We start from the raw sequence: 14,416 nt of genomic DNA on the forward strand, positions 1-14,416 counted from the left end.
TGAACTTCTGCAGTCACAATTTTCGGGCTTCGGAATTGTATTGCCCACAAAACTGTGTGTGCACAGAGCCGGGATGACTGCTGCCTCCCAAAGCTGGTTCATGCGGTGCTTAAAGGCACAGTCCTTCTCATGAAAGTAGTTCTGCGCACTATGTCAGATCGCACTATGTCAGATCGCACTATGTCAGATCGGCTCAGGCTTGTACATGTTACACGACTGCTTGTGCATGGCTTTTAAGTAATCCATTGATCAGAAATTCTGATTTCGCACAGAAAACGGAAAGGTTGTTTATTTTTGGCTTGCATTCAAAAAGGAAGGACTGCTTTGTCCGGTATAAAATTTAGGGCCAGATCTGAATTGGTGAGCCGAACACCTTATTCGAGAAGTACTGTGTGATGGACACGGGTTTGAGGAAAATAAAGTTGTAAATAAAGTAGTAATCAATCAATAGAACTGTTGATTATGATAAGCCACAGTCACAAATCAGCCCGACTCGTCAAGAACCAATGTTTGGGAGTGAGCCCGGCCGTCAGACAAGACGGCGCTTGCACCCAAAACGCTTTCGCTTGCGTGATGTGATCGTCCACGCGTCCTTCCAATCGCATACGCCTGAATCGTGTTTTTCTACACAAAAATCAGGATTTGGGGGGAAAGCTGCATCATGTGCATGCATGCGCACAACCTGTCACTTGCATGCCGTCCAATAATTTTGTCAAAACCGACATTTCCTTCAGCCCTCGACACGATCTGATAGAGAAAAGGCCGAGGGTTGGGCGAGAGACGGTGAGCCGGGCGAAATAATTGGATTGAAACTTCTGTGCAGTCACAGTCTTCGGGCCTCCCAATTTGCCAGACGACAGGGCATAGAGTCGAGATGAATGCTCTTCAACTCAACCCTTTTAAACTAACAAGGATGATGTATCGGTATGTAGAGAGAAAAAAATGAAAAATTCAACTTTCCTACTTCCGAATATCTCTCTCTCTCTCTCTCTCTCTCTCTCTCTCTCTCTCTCTCTCTCTCTCTCTCTCTCTCACTCTCTCTCTCTCTCTCTCTCTCTCTCTCTCTCTCTTTCCCCCCCCCCCCCCGCCCACAAAACATTAAGCGATTCACATTCCTCCCTTGGAAACAAACAAGCGAATCCGTATACCTCTATCCGCTTCATACACTCACATAGTTTTCCCCCACTTTCCATTCCAGAGAATGACTACAAATGGATCTGTGCATATTTTCAAATTCAAGTATCAGACAGTCTTGTCTAATTTTTCACGAAAATCGTAACGATAGCGCCGGGGGGTGGGTGTGCGTGTGTAAGATTGAAGAACAGATTGGAAAACTAACGTGCATAACGACAACAGGTACCAGCTACCTGACAGTCACACTAATTATGTACCTGCCGGAAACTCAAGGTAAATATATTTATGAATGCAAAAATAACACCTTCGTTTTCAGTACCTGCGATCGCTTGAATACCTGTAACAAGGTGAGAGCTAGACGTGTGAAGGCAGAAGGAATTAAAGAATGGGTGTGCACGGCTATACTAGCTACCTGACAGCAACTGTTCGCTTTCCCCCGTGACAGCCGACAGCCGCCGCCAACAAAGATCTTTACCTGGATAACGGCAACACCGTCTCCCTTTACCACCGCCGCCTTCGACGCTGTCTTTTGGTCTTTTTTTTAATTCGGGTCTCGAATCTCTGGCGCCGAAAGGGGGAAAAAAGGGGACGACGGATAAGAAAAAAAGGTGTGCTATATAGCGTTGTTGTTGTTGTTTTTTTTAATCAATGAAGCAAATAAGATTTTATTTTTTTGACTGAAGGGGGAGGGGGATAGCGTAACAGCCGGTGGTTGTGTTATAGACAAATGAGGACCAGGCGGTTTAGAATGAAGAGGTGGTAGTTTTTTTTTCTCTCTCTCGAGAATGAAGTATGTAAAATGATTTCCATGAAACGGCCATCTAAAAGCTGTTATCATCGTTTCATAACTCGTGAAGTCGTCGTAAAAGGCGCTTATTCATATACCGTTTTGTTTGTATTGTTTTAATATACATACAGACACCCAACCAGGGCTGAGTAGAACCTCTCTCTTTCTCTCTCTCGCTCTCTCATCCCCCGCCCTCAACGATCTTTGCCAACAAATGATTCCTCCCTCCTGCCCATCCCCACCATCACCACCGCCGACCCCTTTACCCATAACGGCTCTCCAGCCCAAAATTACGTCTACAGAAAGTGAACTCGAGCTCACAGCCATGCAAAATCAGCTCAGAAGATTAGTATCGAACAAATGAGTACACGATGCTGATAAGAGTCGTAAAAGACAACGGCAATAGGTGCGTGCACACAGCACCCAGCAACCTTTTCCCCCCACCGTTATCACAGAATCTGAAATCCATACCGCTCGTAAATTCTTATACCAGGGGTACCTTTCCTCGCAACACGTAAATCTAGATGTTAATCTGAACTTCAACAAGTTGAGAACTGCTGGAGACACAGGTATACATTGCGTATTACTTGCGTTCGGGGAAATAACGATGTTTTTATAGCAGGTAACACTTTTGGGAAGAACTTGAACAGGTGGAATTTTTCCTTCAAATAAAACTGAAAAGCATCCATTCAGGCATGAGACCAAGGGTAGGGCGGATGGTGGCGAGAGAGGTGAAGGGACGGGGAATTGTTTATAGTTCTATGTATGCAGGAAAATGCAGCGAGCTATTTTGGCCATCTGGCCAACTGTCGTCCTCATCTCTAAGGCAGACTGATACCAAGAGGTGTAAGTTACTTCAGGATCAGGCATTTTCAAACGCTCAACTCAAGACTACATTGGGAAGAATGTACGCTGTAGTCCTTATCACAAAATCGTTGGAACAAGTTGCAAACTGCTTGTGTTCGTACAGCGCATTAGAAAAAAAACCCTATAACTACAGGTAAATCTGTTCAAAAGGAACAGGTGGAATTGTTGCTGTAAATAAAACTGCAAAGTATCTATTCGGGAACAAATTACGCCGGCTGGAGTCCTTATCGCAGAATCCTTGTAACAAAATGCAAACTGTTGAAGTTCGTACAGCGAAAGAATTAGGATTGTAGGTAAATCTGCTAAAAACAAATGTCACAGGTGACATTTTTGTTGGAAATACATCTGCAAAGCATCCATTAGGGGGAGGTTTACCCTACGCTGGATTCTTTAGCAGATAATCCGAAATTCTCCCCAGCCGATTGTGTTTTTCTGCGTTTCATGTAAGCAAGTTCGATGTGCACCTGATCTGTCAAAAGTTGGGCACTGCTGGCTATGCAACAGGTAAAATTGTTAAGAAGTAACATGTAACATTTTTGCAAAAACCGGTACAGCACCCTTAACAGGTATATACAGCTATAACAAAATAAAAAATAAAAATAAAAAGGTAAAGTCAAGGGAAACAACGATGATAAACTTCGAAGTGCTCGTAAAGCTACAAGGCTGTATTTGGTAAAGCTTGAGACAAGTAAGCGAGGGTTAGTTTATTCTGTTTTTTGTGTGTGTGTGCTTTTCTGCTTGCGGCTGTTGTTTTCTTGGTTGCCGCTGTCCTGACTCTCATTCCTGGTCCCAGTTCTCCTGCTGCCTCAGCAGTTACTGCTCGATCCACATCCACATTTCAGATACAAGTAAAATTCACGGCGTTAAAGTATATAGTCATTAATCAGATGAATCTAAGAGTAAACATGTAATTACAAAGCCAGATGATACCTTATGATTTTTAAGAACAACATGGACAATTTCGAATGACACCAGAATGACAACGGTATGCACATAGTGACAAGGCATATTCTTATACATGTACGTGTCATCGATATGAGGAGTTTCCTTGCAGATTCAAGTTTCTCAACGCGCGTTGGAAAAACCAAGTTGCAGGAGACGTAGAAGGGAACGCTATAACCAAAGAGCTATAACCATAGGGGAAGCTCTTTGCTGTAACTGACAAGTACGATGGAAAAGTGATCATATCACCACTGCAAGGAAAAACCCCGACGTCTCAACAAAAGCGACAGCACCCATATTGTGGGGTTGGCTGGTCCTTAGGATGTTCCAGACACACTGCATTGTCTTTCTTCTGTTATACCAGCGATGTGTTGAATGCCTTTGAAGCCTTCCCAACACACTCAACAGAAACAAAGCTGTTAGGCAAGTAATTGGTAAAGCTATAACTGACACCTGAGATGGAAAGGCGATCATACCATCACTTAAGCGCAAAACAAGGGCCCAAATTCCCCAACTGTCAGTGGTGTAACTAGTTTATTTCGCGTGACTTGCTCAAGGTGGGGAGTCTAGGTTCTCAAGACAGTCCGATTCTATCAGAGCTAACGCGCTGCCGCTGATGTTCTCGAGGATGAGTTGATCGAGAATAAACAAGCGCTACAAAATGTCCTCAGCTCAACTATAAGCAACAGAAAGGTTAAAGCCATATGTACTCGATGACTATACACGCTAATTGCTTTACCAACAGCTGGAGACATGCTAAATTAAGTTCCCTGCAAAATATTGTGGTCTAGGACCCCTTCAATGTTGAGATATGTTAATTTTCATTTTGATCTGGATCGTCCTATTTATAGATTTGCCAACAGAGGTAGCGTTGACGCAAGGGAAATAACTCCGCGTCTTTGTTTACATCCAAAGTTTTTGAGACTCTAAAACAAGCTGTAATGCATGTATATGGTCCGCGCATGGCGACATATCGTCATTACATGGTCTTATGGTGCGTTTGACATCGATTATGGGCAAACTACACTTTGTAAACACGGGAGCGCGTACATATGCCTTTAAGAAACCAGGATTTTAGTGAAATGGTTGTGTCTATAATAGCCTTGTACATAATTATAATGTTGAACTGGATCTTCGTTTAGCTGACAAGCACCCAGGGGTGATAATTATCAGGGTTGTTTTTTTTTTGTTTTTTTTTTGGGGGGGGGGGGGGAGGGGCACAGGGTTCACGTGCACGCCTCGCCAGCTACAAAACAAAAGGCAAGGTTTTGTTTTACTTGGAAATTTGGTAAGATGATTCCGTGTCAATTTCTAAGCTCCGATTGCACCAGAAAGCACCATTTTGCTTCTTCGGATACACATTTTTCAGGGGGAGCATTCCCCCGGACCCCCCCCCCCCCCCCCCAGCATTCTCGGGGGCGCTACATGCCCTCGATTTAAACCTTTGAATTCTAAGTGCACCCCCCACCTACAAACTGATCGATCCGCCCTTGACACCTCAATATCAGAAGAATCCTTGACGCTGATTAAAGACGTTCCACCAACTCACTAAAATCCCATCTCCGCGAGTGTAAAACATCAAGGTTCAAGTTATCGTCTTCATTTGAAACCCTCTTATACATGTAGTTCATTATTCCCTGAGCTCCAAGAGCACCACGATTTGTCAGAGTTCTTTACCATTCAGGGTGCTTTTTTTTATTTCGATCAATTGCTTTTTTAAGTGCACGTCTTGATCGTTTAGGTGCAGGCTGCGGTTGTTTAAATGAATTTATGTCAATCAATTTCAGCCAACCGTCAATTTGGCGGCTCAAAGCCACGACTTAAAAACGCAATTTTAACAAATCGCGTAAAAAAGCCGAGGGAGAGAACGCCAGCGGCTCTCCATCAGGAGAACTTGTTTGCAAAAAACACGCTGACGGGTTAATAAACAGGTGGAAAACAAATAACTGAAAAGACATCAATTCTGTTAAAGATACCATGTATCTAGTTCTCTCGAGTTAAGATCTGAAACTCCAGAACAGCTTAGAACTTTCTGAGTATGGACACCACATGCGCTAAAGGTAGGATTGACTAGTCTAGTGCGACTGGAGTTTGAACTCAAATCAGGTAAAAGCCGGTAATATGTGTGGTAAAAGCCGGTGTGTCCTGCATACCAAGAAGTCAAGGTATTTAGTTTGTCGGGATGATTTTTTCGTGAAGTCATACAAGTTTGCGACAGCTGCAAAATGTTTCATCTGTATTATCTTTCTTTTTACATTTCGTCAAGTTTTTACATTTTTGTTGTACGCCGTGGTCTTCTTTCTTGTCTATGCCTTGGTTCAATTGTGATCGGCATGGTAACCGTGTATGTGACTACCTTTAATACGCCACTTGTGCAACGACATATCAAATTATGGGTGTAGAAACGGTTATACTTTGGTTGTCCATTGACTAGAAACATCTACCTTTAAAGCCTGGTGCTGCGTTTTGCAGGTTTCGGTTTGTTGCTGCGTACAATTCAGCTTCAGGTCGCCATGCTAAACGGCATCGCATAGAGACAGCGTCGCGGCGTTGTTGTCTGGTTTGTTTGCAAAACTCCTACCCCTGAAGCGATGTTGGGCCCGCAAAGTGTTTCATCAATAGGACGACGTTTCACAGAACCGTTACCCACATCGTTGGACACACAGAGATTATAGTTTTTCTCTTTGTGGTTTGGCACAGGCTTCGGACCTGCAAAACTCCGGCCCTGAAGGGACGTTGGGTCCTCTGAGTGTTTCGTCAATGGGACGCTGTTTCACACAGCCGTTACCCACATGATGGCCAGGTCAGGCCAGGTCAGCCCCCTAACGATGTGACATCGTTAGGGGGCTGACCTGGCCTGTTTGCCTCTTTCCCTCTAGACATTTAATCGTTCGACGTCAATTCAACTCGGCAGTTCATTTTTACCTTTCAAAAAAATGGAAACACAAACATTAAGAGAGAGAGAGAGAGAGAGAGAGAGAGAGAGAGAGAGAGAGAGAGAGAGAGAGAGAGAGAGAGAGATAGAAAGAGAGAAAGAGAAAGAGAGAGAGAGAGAGAGAGAGAGAGAGAGAGAGAGAGAGAGAGAGAGAGAGAAAGTGACAGACAGACAGACGGACGGTCAGACGGACGGTCGGACGGACGGACACAGACGGACGGACAGACGGACGGACAGACAGACAGACAGACAGACAGACAGACAGACAGACAGACAGACAGACAGACAGAGACAGACCGACAGGCAGATAGAGGAGAGGGGGGGCGGAGGTAGAGAAAGAGAGGTGCACGGATATATATACAGAGAGACAGAGACAGCCAGACGGAGACATAGACAGAGAATTGTGTCCAACCTTGTCAAGGAGGGGAATTAAGATCATTGCTCAGCTGCACCCTCTTGTTTTCCAGATCGACTGAGACTAAAAGAAAAAGTTTACACTTACTCTAGTTATTGGTTAACTTCACTCGGACACTCATGAAGAGCAACAAAACTATACACGGGCTTGGCATAATGTATTTTCTCAAACGACAAAGGAATTTACTAGCCAGAATTCCTCACACAACCTTGACGCAATCCATTCTTCTTACGACTTTACTGAAAGAAAGAAAGGAAGAAAGAAAGAAAATCACATTAACCTTGCCCTTGTCCCCTGCTCCACCCTACCCCACCCCACTCACCACGTTCCTCCTCAAGGAATTCCTCTGTCTCTTTTTGCTACTCACTAAAGCCTTGAAACCAGCAAAAAAGAAAAGACGAAATCTGCAAAAACTAGGAGAACTTTGGCAGCTAAAATCCTAACAAATGAGAGGGATTTATTTGCCAGAAATCTCCAGGCATGCAAGATCTTCCCGTTCCTTTCCCCTGCACTCTGGTTTCATAATCAGTGCTCGTTGCGGCTTCAGAGAGAAGTACACAGGAACAGCAATTCCTGTGATGGCTTATTTGTTTTTCTCTCTGCAGTTCCAGAATTCCGGCAATGTTTCTGTAACTCTTCGGTTTGGCATAAATGGTGGGAACGTTTCAGAGAGATAAGAAGGTCGCACCAAAAACTCTTTGGTCGTATGAGGAGAATGGGTTTGATTGTGCTTTGCGATGAGTTGTGTATGTAAAGTAAATAGATCTGGCTTGTTATGATTATAGTTTTGGGGCGCGTGCTCAAATCTGTCGTGATAAGCCAAGGTTTAACAATATATTGGTGAACATGTAAGTAATCTTGAGAATGTTTTGATCCGTTTTCGCAAAAACATCATAAACAAGATTGATGCACGAACAATAACACACACACACACACACACACACACACACACACACACACACACACACACACACACACACACACACAAACACACACACACACACACACACACACACACACACACACACACATAATTAAGAAAATATTTAGTGTCCATTAACTTCATTTGAACACCACAGACAACTGAAAAAAGGTTGACAAAATATGGAGAAAAAAAACCCCGCTAGCTGAGACGTCACCACAGACTGCATGCACAGGGAGGCAAAAAGGAACGTGCATGTCTTAAATGTATGCCAGCAATGCTCCTCAATCTGCATACAACGAACGCTACAAGCCATGCACTTTAGTTGAGATTGGAATCACAACAGAGATACAAACAAAACATATCACACGCTAGACTAAACGGTGATAGGACTTCAAAGAGATATGCTGAATAGAAAATGTGCACCCCAATAAACAACTGCCTATCGCACATGCTGTGGTAAACAGGCTGGTGCCCTCCTCTGTAGATGAGTATGGAACGCCAGTTGGGTTGGCACCCCGAAAAGACAATATGGAGATTTTTTTTATAAATTTATATTTTTTAATTTTTACATTTCAATGGTCCCTTTTATATTAGTGATAATGTACAGACCAATGACATGCAAAATAAATGACGACATTTCACTCTTGAGAAAAAAGACTAACTGATCACTTTCTTCATTCTTCCCCCCCCCCCCCCCCCCCCTATTATTTTAAGAATAGAAAAAATAAAAAATAAAATGAAATAAAAAAAATCGACTTGTCCAGTATTTCATTGGTCTATACATGTTACCAACACAGATATAAAAGGGACCAATGAAATGTGGAGACCGACATTTTTCTGAAATAAACTCGACATTTTTGCTCCATGAGACCTTTTACGTCGAACAAATACGAGTTCTGGGAGTGGGGCGCCTGTGTGGGAAAGAGGCAAGGAATTTGCGGCTCAGAAATGCTCCCTGGAAACTTGACATTTTCAAATAAACACACAACTTTTGCAATTTCTTGAAGTTGATCAGATCAAAGGGTTTGAGAGAAAGCTCTCTGATATAATGTCAATGTGATCTTCAGGCATTTCGCCATTACTGAGAATATTATTATCAAATTAGCTATTCGTGTTCAGGCAAAAATGTTGTTGCCGCTTGTTTGTGTGCTTGTTATGTTAATGTTGTTTTCTTGTTGTTGTTGTCGGACGAGCCTGGGACTTTGAAATAAAGTAGACTGAAAGATATTTTAGGCTGATTATCGTGTCCTCTTTTCTACACCCTTCGCAGAGAAAAAAAGGGTTTGATACGACCAACTGAACTAGGCTCCCTGGAAGATCACATGAAATGTAACTTGGTGTGTATTTTTTTGCAGAGGGAACATCATCATCCAGTTCTACGTCTTCGAAGAACGTGTCACGCGAGACACACATTTTGGTGAACAGCTATTTGTGCATTCAATTATCTGCTTCATGCTATCTTTTCTGTTTGCAGACGATATTGAAAAGGATGAAAGCCACTTTTCACATCTATTTTCGTCTGGATATTTTTTTCCCATGATGAAAAAAACACCTTTTGTCACAGGCACACGTGACAGATACGTTATTCATGTTTTAATTTGCAATCATAGCATTACTGGAATAGTTGGCAGATCTATGTCAGATTTAAAGGAAGTTCTTCATACCCCCCCCCCTCACACACACACACACACACACACACTTACACAAACACACACGCACGCACGCACGCGCACACACGCACGCACATACACACACACACACACACACTTACACAAACACACACGCACGCACGCGCACACACGCACGCACATACACACACACACACACACACTTACACAAACACACACGCACGCACGCGCACACACGCACGCACATACACACACACACACACACACACACACACTTTAGTTGAGATTGGAATCACAACAGAGGAACTAAAACAGAGTACTCATCAATATAATATACCCACATTAGATAACCCAATTACAGGAAAAGAAATTAAAATTGAAAGTAAGTCATTGAAAAACAAAAAAGCACCAGGACCAGATAAACTATCAAATGAGATTATTAAAGCAAGCTTAGATCGAACTGTACATATTTTAACAAAGTTATTTAATTTAATATTAATTACTGGACATTATCCCAAAAATTGGAAATCAAGTATAAGCATACCAATCTATAAGAAGGGAGACCCTCTTAACCCAAGCAATTATAGAGGTATTACTTTGAGCAGTAATCTTAGTAAATTATTCTGCAAAGTAATGAATTCAAGGATTTCAAAATTCTTAGAAGATGATAACATAATTAAGAAAGAACAGGCAGGCTTCCGAAAAGGATATCGAACTACGGACCAAATTTTCGTATTAAAAAAAATTGTAGACGATCTCTTAAAATTAAAAAATGGAAGAATGTATGCATGTTTTGTAGACTTTCAGAAAGCCTTTGATAATGTATGGCACGAAGCACTTCTACTTAAACTATATACACTAGGGATAAGAGGATACTGTTTCAATATAATAAAAGATATGTATACAAATTCATTCATTAGAACTGAATACAATCAAGAGTGTCCAATGAGTATACATGTCAGAAAAGGTGTTCATCAAGGAAATACATTAAGTCCTATACTGTTCAACATTTTCATAAACGACTTCACTACAAATATACCTGATTTTGATTCACCATACATTGATATAAACTCAAAAACAAAAATATCATGTTTAATGTATGCAGATGATTTAGTAATGCTATCCAAATCAAAGTTAGGTCTGCAACAAAAATTAGATTACTTAAATATATACTGTCAACAATGGGGATTAAAAATAAATACTGAAAAAACGAACATTGTAATATTTTGTCGTAGTCTTCCCAAAATGAATATAATATTTAAATGTGGAGATTGTATTATCAAAAGAACAGACCAGTATAAATATTTGGGTATAGTGTTCAACCAAAATGGAAATTTAAATATTGCCCAGGAGCATCTTAGCAAACAAGGAAACAAAGCAGCTTACTCTCTTCGAAAAGCGTTCAGAAATAGTCTTGTTCAAACAAAAACAATTTTAAATTTATTTGACTTGTTAGTGTCCCCAATTATTTGTTACGGCGCAGAAGTATGGTTTCCGTACATTATAAAAAATACACATATATTTGACGACATTGATGCCTTTTTTCAATGTTGCATCTCCAAGGAATGCCCTCATGAAAGTGCACATATAAGATTTTGCAGATTCATTCTTGGTACGCATAAGAAAAGTATGAAAATTCCAGTGCTAGCAGAACTAGGACGGTTTCCAATAGGATTGAGAATATTATCACAATGCATAAAATATTGGGCTCATATACTAGAGACTAAAAAAGACTCCTACATATATCAAGCATATTTATCACTATTAGATCCGTCACGGGAAAGTTCATGGTCACATTTCATAAAACAAGCAGTAGATAAATTAGGATTTAATCATGTCTGGCAAAATCAATCTACATTTAATTCTAAAAAGTTACAAAAAGCCATACAAGAGAAATTAGAATGCAAATTCATAAAATTCTGGATTAAGAAAAAGTCTGAAGGAAGTTCAAAATTAAAATTCTACGCAAAAGTAACAGACTCGAGGAAATACGAATTGCAATCTTATATCAATGAGGTAAAAAATTTAGATCACAGAAAAGCATTAACAAAGTTAAGAATAAGTGCACACGATTTAGAAATTGAAAAGGGTCGACATTTAAATACACCAGTAAATGACAGATTATGCAAAAAATGTAATGTGATAGAGGATGAAATACATTTGTTGGATAAATGCACCAAATATACTTCCATTAGAAAAAAATTCATATCAAGCATAGCCTATTCAGGCCAATACACTCTTCCCAGCCAAATATTACAAATACCCAAACTACAAACCCAGCTAGCACAGTTTGTTTACGAATGTTTCAAAAAACGGTGATGTTTTCTTTTACTACATTTTCTTTGTTAATTAATTACGTGCCTTATAAACTGTGTGTTTCATGGCAATAAAGATTATTCTATTCTATTCTATTCTATTCTATTCACACACACACACACACACACACACACACACACATAAAACAACAAGAAGTCCAGTGGTAGCAATCGCCCTTTACTTATCACGGTATCAGCTAAGCCGACAATCAACAGGGACTGACTTCTCACGCCCTCTCCGTTCCTGAATCAAAGCGTGCGACAAGAACTAACTAGTCTCAGAGAATTATTCTTGGCACAGTAGCTCTAAGAGCCTGAAAATGGCACAACGGCGGTTCCCATGAGAAATGTCTAAGATTAGGGATTGGAGAGCCATTACAACGGCTTCTGATCCTCTGCTAAATCCTACGTTCGTTAAACTTTGATGCTTCCAGCAACAACTTGAAAGGGTGATCTGATGCATAGTAAAACTAAATCCTGCCAAATAGGTATTTTTGCGGATTATCTGGCAGCCACAAATTGACATAAAAAGCTCAAAGCCTGTATAACCCCTGTTTGTTGTCATAACCTGTCCTTAGCCCCTCCATTGCTCTCTCTCTCTCTCTCTCTCTCTCTCTCTCTCTCTCTCTCTCTCTCTCTCTCTCTCTCTCTCTCTCTCTCTCTCTCTCCCTCTGTCTCTCTCTCTGTCTCTCTGTCTATCTCTCTCTGTCTGTCTCTCTGTCTCTCTCTCTCTCACTCACTCACTCACTCACGCACTCTCACTCACTCACTCACTCACTCGCTCAATCAACCAATCTGTCAATCAATCAATCAATGTGTGTAATAATACCTTGATTTTCTGAACGTGTATATTTGAGAGAAAAAAAGAAGAACAAAGAGAAACATTTTCATTTCTTGATCTGACTTGGAATGGCCCGACGGTCTAATTAAAAGAGACCAGCATAGCTCCAACAGGCTATGACAAGCAGAACACAAACAACCCCAGAGGACATGGTAGTTCGTCCTTTCAGACAAAAGATTTCTAAGCAACAATATTAAAACTAGTTTCTTGTTTCGCTTTAAAACACTTCAATTCAGTCTTTCCGGTCCCCCGTTGCAACAATTGCTTCGCATCGACTACGTTCGTTAAACTTTGATGCTTCCAGCAACAGCTTCATGCTTTTACGCCGACGCTGTCCGACTGATCAGATATGACTTCCTCTCACACCAAAGTGAGAAAACCATTCATCATCAATCAGCACATACCTTGTCTTTCTTTCTTTCCCTATGTTGGTGTTGACGTGATCAGCAGTCACAAATCAGCCATCGGCACGAACCGGGTTTCCCCCTCGTCTGTGCTTCTATTCAAAATACCGTCATCAAGCCATCAGCCTCCGACAGAACAACCATGATGCCGCCATAGATACTCCGGCGCCCCACTTTTCTTATCTCTCTGTCTGTCTGTCTGTCTGTCTCTCTGACACTGTCCGTCTGCCTTTCTGTCTGTCTGTCTGTCTCTAACTATCTCTCTCTGTGTGTCTCTCTCTCTCTCCCCCTTCTCTGACTCTCACTCACTCTCTCTCTCTCTTTCTCACAAACACACACACTCACACACACACACACACACACATACGCGCGCGTCGGCCCACCACACCACCCTATTCTCCACCTCCAACCCCACCGCCATTCCCACCCATTCGTATCACGCACACACGTGTATTCCCCGTCTATGTCTGTGTCTGACGTGGACATAGCATTGTAGTCTGTCTGGAGGAGAGAGAGAAATGGGGCCGGAGATCTTACTGGGTCTGAAAGTCGTAAACTTCAACAGCCGCGGTCAAATGACTTTACAAGCTGACGTCATCAAGGCTTGCTGACAGAGAGAAGGGGTCTTATCTGAAGGCCTCTGAGGATCTTCACGATTCTTTGCTCCCTTTGTTTTGTCCTTCTAAGTTCCTTTACGTTTTCTTTTCACCCCCTAAGCCACCCCCACCCCCGTCTTTTTAAAAAAATTTCCTCATTTTTCTCCACGAAACTTCACTATGTTTTAGTTTTTGTCTGTCTCCTTCTATCCTCTCTTTCCTGTTCCGGCCTTCTTGTTTTTCTCTCCTTCTTCGTCGCTTTCTGTTTAAATAAGGATAAAGGGAGGGATGTGATCCTTTGCTTAAAAATAACTACAGAAACAATGTAACTAAGATAAAAATACTAAACAATGTTCCCTTTCAAAGAATTTGTGTCTACCTCATACGCTCAAACCCCGTTTTCAGTCGCAGGAAGAATGCTATGCAGCTAAACATATATATGTTTAATGAGAAAAAGGGACACAATTTCTCTTATTTCATAACTTGTGTGCTATTTTCAATATCAAGGGTAAAGCAGCCATTCGAACACACACACAACCACACACACACACACTCTCTCTCTCTCTCTCTCTCTCTCTCTCTCTCTCTCTCTCTCTCTCTCTCTCTCTCTCTCTCTCTCTTTCTCTC

The 14,416-nt window shown here is 41.6% G+C and overlaps 1 protein-coding gene across 1 annotated transcript in view; it reads right to left on the bottom strand.

Moving 5' to 3' along the window:
* LOC138953973 (pleckstrin homology domain-containing family H member 1-like) overlaps nucleotides 1–14,416 on the bottom strand; it is a gene marked incomplete in the record, with an annotated part of 204,408 nt that overhangs the window by 144,500 nt on the left and 45,492 nt on the right.

Source organism: Littorina saxatilis, linkage group LG17, assembly GCF_037325665.1.
Source record: "Littorina saxatilis isolate snail1 linkage group LG17, US_GU_Lsax_2.0, whole genome shotgun sequence".
NCBI classification, from domain to species: Eukaryota; Metazoa; Mollusca; class Gastropoda; order Littorinimorpha; family Littorinidae; genus Littorina; species Littorina saxatilis.